The following is a 9,815-nucleotide window of genomic DNA, read 5'->3' on the forward strand; positions in this document are numbered from 1 at the left end:
ACCCCCTCGCCACGTTGAGGCAGCCTACAGGTCTTGAGGGGATATAACGTTTTATTTCATTTGAAAGATAAGAAGCAAAGACATCATGTTGCCCTGATCTCTTTCGATATCCGTGGGGCGTTTCACTCAATTATTTGGCCGTCCCTGCTATTTAAACTGAAGAAAATAGGGATCACAAAACAACTATTTGAAATTATTAAAAATTATCTAAAAAAATAGGAAGATTGTTTTCAAAAATAAAAATGATTCTGTTCATCTTGTTTATGATATTGAAAGAGGATGTCCTTAAGACTCCTGCAGCGCACCCCTGTTTTGGAGCCTCATTGTCAATAAAATTCTTATTAATATGGCCGGTGTTGAATTATTCTGCTTTGCACATGATATTTTGGCTATTGTCTATGATGACTCTTTAGAGAAACCCGAAAAACCTTTTTAGAGGAAAATTTTATGAACTGGAGTAGAGAAAAAAATATAGAGTTTAACAATGAAAAAATAAATGCTATTTTTTTTCCTAGCGGAGGGTAAGGCTACTAGAAAACCAAAGTTGAAATTTAATTGTATAAAGATTAATTTTAAAAGTCTAAATATCTTGGAGTGATTTTGATGAAAAGCTGACTTTTACTGCACATTTTAAGGCGATTCACAGAGATATAGAGAAAATTTTTAAATATTATAGAAGTACCTTTGATTCACAAACTTTAAAACTAAAAAGCATCACCCTTTGAGATATTTATTTAAATGTTATTAGGCCGAAAATTTTACATGGTATTGGCCTGTGGGGCTGCCGGGCAGAGGAATTGATTAGACTGAGAACTAAACTGGATTCATTGCAAAGGAGCTGGCCTCTTGCAAACACAAGAGCTTTCCGTACTGTTTCTACAGAAGTTATTTGCTTACTTTCTGGCATTCCGCCACTCTCAAATTTTTATAACTTTTATTACGAAAACTTTTTACTCAGCTATGGTTTTAAAAAGATTTTAACATGTGAAAATAGTGATGTTTTAAATTTTAATAAAATATCTTTTAATTTTAAAGATTTTATTCATATACATCCAAACGATTTTAAGTGTATACCGTACGATAAAGATTATATGAACACTGGCATGATTCATATATATACACTGATGCCTCCGGATATGAAGATGGAACTGATTGTGCTTTTGTTATATTTTATTACAGAATCAAAAACTATAATAGAAAAATACGATTAGAAGGAAATAAATCAGTGTATCAAGCTAAAGCGGTTGCAGTTAGAGAGGCACTGCGGGGGAGTTATAAAAATTTGAAACATTATTTTACAATACATATTTATTCTGATGCCCTCTAGGCCCTACAAGGCTTGGCGAATCCGGAACCAAGCAATAGACTTCTTTTGGATATAAAAATCATTTATAAAAAAATAAGAGAGAAAAATGGTATATTTTTTCATTGGGTCAAGGCACATATTAGTGTTACCGGGAATGAGAGGTCGGATATGCTACTTAAAGAGGCAGTCCTGGCAGAGGGTGATATTTATGACAATATTAATGATTCCAGAAGAATTACCTTGAGATAAATGAAAGCAAGCATAATTGAGAAATGGGCTCTTGAATGGAATGGTTTACTTGAGGATTTTGACCATAAAAAGAAAAATGGATCTATTTAATAATATAGATACTATTCAAGTTATCACGGATCATGGTAGATTCCCGGCCTATTTAAAACGTTTTAATCTCCAGGGAAATGATCAATGCTTGGCTTGTGGGAAGTACGGAAATGCAGCTCATTTTATGGAAGAATGTAAACTGACCGAAAGTGTGAGGACGAGATTTGGAAAAATAAATGAACAGAATGTAATTGAAAAAAGAAGATTCTCGAATAACTATGCAACAGAAATTATGAGAATTGTGAGTGAAAACAAGACCATCATAGGACTAGGACATTAAATATCTTAGTTTTTCTTTTGTTTACGAGTTCATGTGTTGGGTGAATGAGCTATGTGTCGTCTTACTATTTTTTGTTTTCTAACCGATTATGCTTATGATTTTCCTTATTTTGTATTGCATGAGTGTATTTTTAAAGATACACAATCTTTGTTTTAATCTTTTGTTTTATCTTTTAACTCTATTTTTGTTTGTCTGCGTCGGGTGTGCTGCGTTAACCACGAGGCCGATTATTATCGGCCGGGAGGGTTGCAGCATACTCGTAAACTAAACTAAATCGTCAAGGTCTCTTTTCGAATAACAGGTAATTTATATCCTTCTGATATGTCCCAAATTATAAAACTTCTCATCGAACCATTGTCTTATAGAATCCAAACTGCTTCTAAATTACCCTTATCAAAGAATGGGCATATCATTACAGGTTTGAAGCAATGTATTGCGGAAAATTTCGTTTCTTAATTAACTAATCTGAATATCTCCATTAAACGGAAAATTTGCCAACACAGCTTTACTTTTATCAGACTTGTTTCGAGTTGTAAAGAAATAGATCTACTGTTTTTATTACATATTTCACAAATTTTTCTTCCTTTATATTGTAGAGACATTAGGTATTTTTTAAAGCAGGCAAGATGAAAAATTAGCAACTGCCTTGGCCGGGAATCGAACCACGGACCTCTGGAATACCTGCCCAGCGTGCAGAACTACTACACCAAGAAGGCACGTTAGCAAGGCGGGAGAAATACTTTATATCATGCCTCTATTCTATGCTGAAGTTTAGGTCATAAAAACGTTGTTTTTACACGTTAATATTTTTTAATATTTTTTCTCATCCACGGTTTTTATTTCATAATACTCAGAACCGTTTAGTTTGTTAAAATATTGCTACGAATTTTATATCTGTAAATAATATTAGTGAAATTATATGTAAAACTGTAGTACTTTTTTCGTATAATCTAACATGAAAAACCTAAAGAAGCGAAACTTTAGCGAAAAAGTAAGAAAAAGATGCAAGTCTATTTAACATTGAGCAAATGGCACCTCGCTAAAGCGGCTAGATATCGCCAGGCTGCCGATGGTTTGGGGTGATTAATTTTTGCCAAAGATTTGTCGATAAATGGCGAAAAATTGCCATATTTGGCGACCATTTGGTAACACTTTGGTCCGGTCCCTGTGCAAATGCAATGGGTATTGTAATTGAATAACTTTAATGACCTTCTGTGTAACTGTAACCATATCTAGCCCTCTTATCTTCGAGAAGTAGTAGATATTTCATGGCGGCCAGGAGAAAACTCTATAAGACCGAAATTGGAATCACTTTGTTAGTTCGAAGTATTGAGATATCAGTGACAGCTTCATCGTTTAGATGTGCTTTGCATTGCGTTGTGCTTAACGCTTTTAGAAATTTGAAGTGTAGCTACTAATTGCACTCTGTAATACTGTGAAGAGCTGTACGACTATTTTTGTAGAAAGTTCTAGAACTGTGAAGTGTTTCTTCTGCTAAAATTAATTTTTACTTGCTGTCATCGGCTCTGTGTGCATTCAATCTATTACGAACAAGTACGTAAGCAACAATTGTGGATGTCAGAAAGGGGAGGTTGAATGCCGGTGACAAGAGCAATGACTGTTTTTTCTGAATTCCAAGAAAAAAATAGAAGGGGCCAAGAGATTAAAGCGAACCAAAATTTTATTAAAAAAACAGATGAAAGAAGCCCAAGAATACATTAAAAAAGTGATGAAAACTATTAAAGAAAATGGAAACTGGTCAAGATTCCGTTAAAGAAGAGAGAATGCTGTTCAAGAGAAGATTGAAATGGGTCAAGAGGAAATGAAAAGCAAAATTACCTTTCGATTTCTTTACGAATAAATTGCATTCATTCTTTAACATTCCAAGTTTGTAGTATTGGACAAAGTAAGCTCTCGTGAGTTTCTGATATCACATTCTTGACTATAAGCATCTAATTTGAATTTCACACTCATCATATAGTTTCCTAAGATTCTCTATATTCCGTACATTTATAACAGGGGAAATATTTAATAGTTTATTCATGTGAGCATTTATTACCAAATCTTTTCTTCCAAACCTGTTAGTTAATAATTCTATAGCTGAATCGTAATTCTTATTTTGTAAGCGGAAGTCCGGAAACAGCATAATACGCTACCCCGCCTAATAATGACTTTAAATAATTGCATTTATTTTACTTTCGATTATAAGTTATTTTTTATGGATAGCTGCTTCCTACTGACTTGAAAATTTTTTCCAGTTGCTTGAATGACCAAAAATTATATTTATAGTCAACTTAGATAATTTCGTAGGTGAAGTTTTTGTACTTCGAACAAAACACATTTTCTACTATCTCTAGTACTTTCTGATAATTCGTTTATTTTAACAATTAGATTACTCTTGTATTCTAATAGGTTATCATGATACTCTTTTAAGGAATTAATTTCCGCATCAAAATTCTTTAAATCTGTTTCCTTCAGTATAAAATTATCAGTTAATTTCACATATTCAATTTTAGAGTTCAACTGATTTAATAATGTCTTTAAATTACTTACTGACTTTTTTTTCTTGCATATTCTTATCTATTTTACTGATAAGCTTTGTAACTGGGCTTTTTTAACTAACCCTTAATTTTTTCAGCTTTTCTAGCTCCATTGGAAATAGAGAAAATAAATATTTTTACCTTTACAGATGTATATCCAGCTATTCAATAAAATCAAAATCTTGATACTTATTTTTCCTTCGAAATACTCGTTGAATAATCATTTTGTTCTTAATACTCCTTCTTCGCTTACAAGGATGTACCAAAATGTTTCAACAGACAATAATGGCGTGGCGTATCTAACAAAGTTCTACAATAAATCTAAATGCCGCATCTAAATTTCTACACGTGTGGTTCAGCAGTATTTATATGTAAATTAGCATTAGGTCTAGTTTGAAATGGAATTTATTAGAATACTACTAAACAAGTTAATCTAATCTTGAATCTACTTTTAATACTTCATCAGCAACATTTCAGTTGCATCAAAGAGAACTGTCTATTCAAACCGGAACAAAGGTGTGGCAGAGATTTCAAGATTTTAATTATACGAGTTTGTATTATTTCCCTTTTCATTAAAAATGAACATGAATAAAGAAGCAGAAATGTATAAATGGAGCTAATTAATTTCTAGTGTGATAGAAGTCTTACTCAAATATGAGAAGATACGGATTTGATTAACTTTTAACTGCACTGTCAAAAAATAAATCAGTCACGATTTTTTGCTGTAAAAATAATTACTTTGTATGGGAATACTTTTGTATGTGAACAGATTCTTTACATAGTTTAAAATTAATAAGAAAAGACCTCGATTGGCCGGTGAACATATGTAATCCGTCATGATGATAATTTCTAGTAATTTCTCTACAAAGTTACAAACTTTATCAGAAAATCGAAACGTCATCACGTGCCAAACTATAGTTAGAAATAAAGAGGCTTATTTACATGTAAATATGTGTTTGTACTCATGCGTCCAATAAAAATTTATGAATTAAGAGAAAGAAACTATGTTGTTATTATTTATTCTGAAGTTTTGTTTTACTTCGTAAATTTTGTCTAAAAACTTGTTTCTAAAGTTTTCATTATGTGTATATTTTTAGTTTAAATTAAATTAAATTATTTAGTGATTAATTAAACATGTTAGTATTATCAAAAAATTAGTCTAAAAATTTAATATTGTTATGAAATGTCCAGGTGCGGTAAGATAGCTTGCCCGCAAAGCAGGTTTACGGTTGCCATAAAAAGGCAAGGGAAGGCAGGGTTGCCACATTTGGCGACAAAATTGGCGATATACTATGGACGGATGGAGAACCTTCTGGAACGAATTCTTACTGGTTTAGCACAGATTGTTCTCGAACACAAGCCAAAAGCTATATAAACCCTGCTGATGCGTGGAGAGTCAGTCCTTGCGGAGTTAGCGTCTCGTCTAACAAGTTGGTATTTGGTCAGTGAGCGAGTGTCTCGAAGTCTAGTGCCGAGTTGGTCGTCGAGTGCATCGAGAGAGCCTTTTAGTGTATCGCGAGTTAATGCATCGAGTTTTATCTTAGAGTGTGTTGAAGAACGATTGAACCAAGGAGTCGGGAGCTGTACTCTAGTGTATCGTCAAGTGCATCGCGAGGTGTAGCGTGGAGAGTCTCGAGAGTACGTGGAGTTCCGTAGCCTGATAGCCTGAAGGCTATGTCGCTGATTGTTCCAGCGTGTTTATAGTAGTTTTTTGACGCATGGAAAAATGTTTTTGGAGCTGTCTTGAATAGTACTGGCCAATAAAGTGTGTTTTGTTACTTTATTAAGTGTCGTCGTTATTCACTCCAAATCCACGAACCCCGTACCGAAAATACAAAGAAATTTTTAAAGAAACGTAACAATATTTAGCTATCAGTATACCTGAATTACAAATTGTGACCAACAAAAATTTTTTACAATACCATACTTCAGATTTCAGATGCAAAATAAAGATAAATTTGTATTATTTTTTGCGTTATTATTGGTATGCTATGATAAATATTTAGCAAACTAAATTTTAAATTTATTTAAGATATTTTTTGTACTTTGTTAGAAATTTTTTTCATTTTACTGAAAAAAACAAGAAAGAGATAACTGGCCCCTCAGAGTTTTCAGATTGTGAATTCGGCCTGTATACAATGTGAGTTTGAGACCACTGATTTAAGAAATAAATATTTAATGTACTTGAAAAAGCTATTAAGCAACCTTATATCTAAATGTTTGTGGTAAAACCATATGTGAAAAAATTTTAAGCTACATTTAATCAACTAGTTACGATTCTCAACCCTCTGGAATGAAAATATTTTACAGTTGCATCCCAAATTCCTGTACCTATAAAATATTTTCTGCCAATTACGTTTACTACGAACTACATTTTAAGTCCGAAGACAATCTTTAAATCAAAATTTCGCTGTTTTGAAATAGCACATTCTAATGTTGTCCTGTCACACCTCAGATGAATGGGACAACTAGCAGAAATAATGAGACTTTGTTTAGATATTTTTCAAAGTAATTAAATGGTACAAGCACAATATTTTAATAAGAAAGACATTTCTGGCCAATACTTTATTCCTGAAAAGAAATCTATACGACTCCAAATATTCAACGAGGTGCAAGCAAAATACAGTGAAAAGATGAAAAGCCTCAAAATTCTTCAGTACTTTTCTACTCCCTTGTACGAAGTAAGGAAATACTGTAATCATGAAAAACTTCATATATAATATTTCAACGAAAATATCCATTTCAGTCGCTCTTGAAACCATTTGAACGATGTTTTTGCGTGACATCTCTATGTACGGACAGAACAAAGGACTGTTTCTTGCCAAAAAGGATATTAAACTGGATTCAGAAGAAGAGATTTTTTCCTTGACGTCTATACGTACATCTCGCATAACTGAAAAAAGATTAGCTATGTATGGACCGTTGAAATTTTATATATGGATTGCTGTAACACTTAGTTGTGCAGCTCCCCACTATTGTGCAACTTTCTGCACCAAACGTACACACACATTCTAAATTCACAGTGAAATATACAGGGTGATTCTAAACTGTTTTTACAAATTAAAAGGGATGATAGTACTCAACCATATGAGCAATAATGACCATAGAAAATAAGGTCGCATTCCACTCTGAGAGGCAGAAAAGAGGAATAGTAGAATTCCAACCTGAACTTACAACAGTGTTGGGAAAGCGAATGAACGAGACCAAAAGTTGCGCAATGAGTTTAGTGAAAAACTCACAGAGAGTGCACAAAACGGATAAAACAGAAAATTTAGCGTTCGAGTGTTAATTCGAGCTAAGACTTTGATGGCAAACACTCAAATTCACATCTTTGGTTCACAAGGTCTCAATCTCACAAGCGATTGCAACAAGTTAATTATCCAATCAAGGGCTGAATATTATCAACTAACTCCAAATTCCGCTGTATGCCGAGATTAGAAAGAAAAGTTCATGCTGTATTCCAACTGTCAGTACCATTCTTTAGTCAAAACTTCGTGTCCCATAGAAGGGCGCTTCAAGTAGAATGAACGCAGCACAGTAACTAACAGAATAGGATAGAAAATGGTGAAGAGGAAAAAACTGCTACCTTGAAAAAATGCGTGTAATCAAACCTACATTCAGTTGGAGTTAGTTGATAATATTCAGCCTTTCATTAGATAATTAACTTTTTGCAATCGTTTGCGAGATTGAGAGCTTGCGAACCAAAGATGTGCATTTGAGTGTTTGCCGTCAAAGTCTGAGCTCGAATTAACACTTGAACGCCAAGTTTTCGGTTTTGTGCCCTCCCTGTGATTTTTACACTAAACAGATTGCCAGTTCATTCGCTCTTCCAATACTGTTTAAGTCCAGGTTGGAACTCTAATATTCCTGTTTTCTGCCTCTCAGAGTGGAATGCAACCGTATGTTCTATCGTAATTATTGCTCATATGAATGAGTGTTATCACTCCTCATAATTTGTAAAAGCAATTTAGAATCACCCTGTATATACTATAGAATCACCCTGTATATACTTTATATATATATATATACCTACCCCCTTAGCCGGTTTAGTGAACTCTGCATTTTTATTCTTATATGTTGGCAAATTGTGTGTTTTTGCCTTAAAAGTGATTGAGTTATGTTGTTCTTATATTCCAGTTAAGGTTTTTATGCCTTTAATTGATTTGCATGCAATAGTCGTAAAATTATCAGCAGTTTAAAAGTTTAAAGGGCGTTAGGCCTAATGAGACCAACATTTGTTCACATTTGAAACTCTTAGTAGAAAAGTGAAGTAAGTTGGTGCACCAGATTCAGTATCTTTTTACCCAGTGAGGCTTTCAACGTTATGCACGAAAACTTTTGTCTCCCCAATGGCCGAATAATTTGTTTTTAAGTAGAAATTCTAATTTTGATTGCAAACATTGCATTTTTTGTTGTTTTTAACTGCATTCGTTTTTCGTTCCCCCCCCTTTTACAGTTTTTAATGAAGATATTTTGATTTTTTATGCATTTTTACCTTGCTGCGGAGTGATAACTAAATTAATTAAAGGAGAAATATATCTCTAATGAAATAAGTTTAAATGAAGTGCAGGAAAAAATGCGTTTAATTTAATAGACCGTACAGGGAAGTTATGTGGTGTCCACATCAGTTTTTTTTTTTTTTTCATCGCTATCGAGTTTATTGCATGCATACTTTAATAGAGCAATTTTGGAACTTTACAAAGCAGAACTATAGCTGGCTAAAGAACCTTAATGCAAAATAAATTTCTTTCTCAGCTCTTTTTTTTTTTTAATCATTTTTATAGGTAATACTTTCCATTTGATATTTTAAAGACACAGGAACTTCAGAAATGGAATTTTTTATTTTGCTTTAAAAAAGATGTCTTGCATAATTATGTGTAAATTCACGCCATCATTTCCCTTTAAGGTCACTTTATTTTATTAGTTATGAATATTTGAAGGTTTTGCGTGACTCAATGCTATTTCTATCGACTCAAACAATAGCAAAGCTTTAACGCTATTATATAGTATTCAGCTTTATTATTGTCAACGTAAATACTAGAAAAGCAATTAATAATTCAAATATCAAAAGAACGTTTATTTTAATAGATGCTATGTGAAATAAAAAAATATATTACGAACTGTTCAAGTGAAAATTCGCCTAAAAACTGACTCATGATTGGCTAAAGATAAAATATTTATATTTTTGACAGAAATAAAAAAGCCAAATCTTAAATTTTTAGCCTTCTTTAGCTTTAAATGATTGTTTATAAGTCAGAATTATTTCAGAACTCAAGAACAAATTGTACGAAACTCATTCTTCTTTGACTTAAACCTAAATTTCTTTAAATGTTACATAAAAGACCTTTTG

The sequence above is a fragment of the Stegodyphus dumicola genome, chromosome 2 (genome assembly GCF_044657685.1).
Source record: "Stegodyphus dumicola isolate Sdum_Otavi_A_Nest chromosome 2, ASM4465768v1".
In the NCBI taxonomy this organism is placed as follows: Eukaryota; Metazoa; Arthropoda; class Arachnida; order Araneae; family Eresidae; genus Stegodyphus; species Stegodyphus dumicola.